The 1360-nt window shown below is 42.7% G+C and overlaps 1 non-coding gene across 1 annotated transcript; it reads left to right on the top strand.

Moving 5' to 3' along the window:
• Positions 1-317: 317 nt before the first annotated feature.
• On the top strand, positions 318-447 carry LOC113180831 (small nucleolar RNA SNORA43). Its single transcript, XR_003300516.1, has one exon. It is a non-coding gene; the product is annotated as a small nucleolar RNA SNORA43 (small nucleolar RNA).
• Positions 448-1360: the final 913 nt, after the last annotated feature.

Here is a 1360-nt window from a genome sequence, read left to right as displayed (position 1 = left end):
AAAAAAAAAAAGAGGAAAGAAGAAATGGTAAATGCTAAGGTTTGACTGTATGTGTCCCTACAAAGACGTGTTGGAACTTAATCTCCCAAGACAATAATAGTGTGAGAGGTGGTGCCCTCGGAGGTTCTACTGTTCATAAATGGTTCAGTTTCAGTGTTATTGCAGCACAAAGAAATATGTAAACTTCCTTTTTTGAAAATGAATTTGCTATCTTTTCCATGAATTCTCTAAATCCATGAGAACAAACTTATGAGAATTATTTCCACTGAGATGTGGGGGAAGTCACAAGATGATGTAAGAGTAAAATGAAACTGAGCATTGTGGTAAGTTTTAAAACTAAGCTGATTCCGCTGTATCTGTGACATCTGGGCAAAGAGCAAGTGGCTGTTTCTATGCTCTGTGTTCAGAAACCAGTGAGCACTAAGATTGGCTTATAGCCTGACATTTCTTAGAACCACAGTGAAGTGCCCCTGGGTTGTTTGCTTTGGAAATAACCATCTGGTTTGCTCCCAATGGGTGGCAATATAGGCCCTGGCAGCAGTTACTCTACACAGGTTGGGTTGTTGCTGGGAACCCTGAACAAGATGCTAAACTTAGCTTTTTGTAGTGCTGGGGGTTGACCGTAGAACTTTGTATGCTAGGCCTGGGCTTTATCACTGAGCTACATCCCTAACCCTTGAATTTTGATTTTTTAGTTTCTTCATCTGTAAAATGGGGCTGGGAATGAAGATTAAGGGAATCTGTGTAGCATAACAATGTGGCAGGCTTTTGGTACAGTGGGATGAAGCAGGGAAGGATCTCATTCCCTGGTTTCCTTCCTTCTGTCGGGGAAGGACTAGGAACCATGATGCTGGTGAAAACTTTCTGTGTCCTGTCAGGGTGGGAAGGCTCAGTGGATGTGAGCCCCTGTTGTGAGGACTCTTGGGATGTGCAGCAAGGAGCAGGAGCCTGAGGCAAGAGGATCACAGTTCCAGGCTGGCCTGGAAACTTGTTCCAGAGAGGCCAAGATGGATGGGGACCAAGATGTGGCTCAGCTCTGCCCCCTGTGCCTCACAAAGTGCCATCTACCTACCTCCATCCTTGTTCAGTGACTTCATGGGACCACCTTTCTTTGCTGGAGGTTCAAGAAAAAGAGTTACTTTTGCATATAGGGCGAGGTTCAAGTATTAGCACTAAGGACGTTAGGATTTATGGCCAAAGTTTCATTAGTTTAACTAGAAAGCTGAAGTTTTAAGCAAAAGGTGTTAAAGTACATTAAAAGGTTTGCTTAAAAAAAACTTAAAAAATGGATACAATCTTTCTTTCAAAGTTTAAATGTGGGTGTCCTGTACTGCATCTTACCACATGTGCTTTAGTAGTT

The sequence above is a fragment of the Urocitellus parryii genome, chromosome 1, assembly GCF_045843805.1.
Source record: "Urocitellus parryii isolate mUroPar1 chromosome 1, mUroPar1.hap1, whole genome shotgun sequence".
NCBI classification, from domain to species: Eukaryota; Metazoa; Chordata; class Mammalia; order Rodentia; family Sciuridae; genus Urocitellus; species Urocitellus parryii.
Note: the sequence above shows the minus strand (reverse complement) of the source record. Positions and strands in the feature narration are given on the sequence as shown.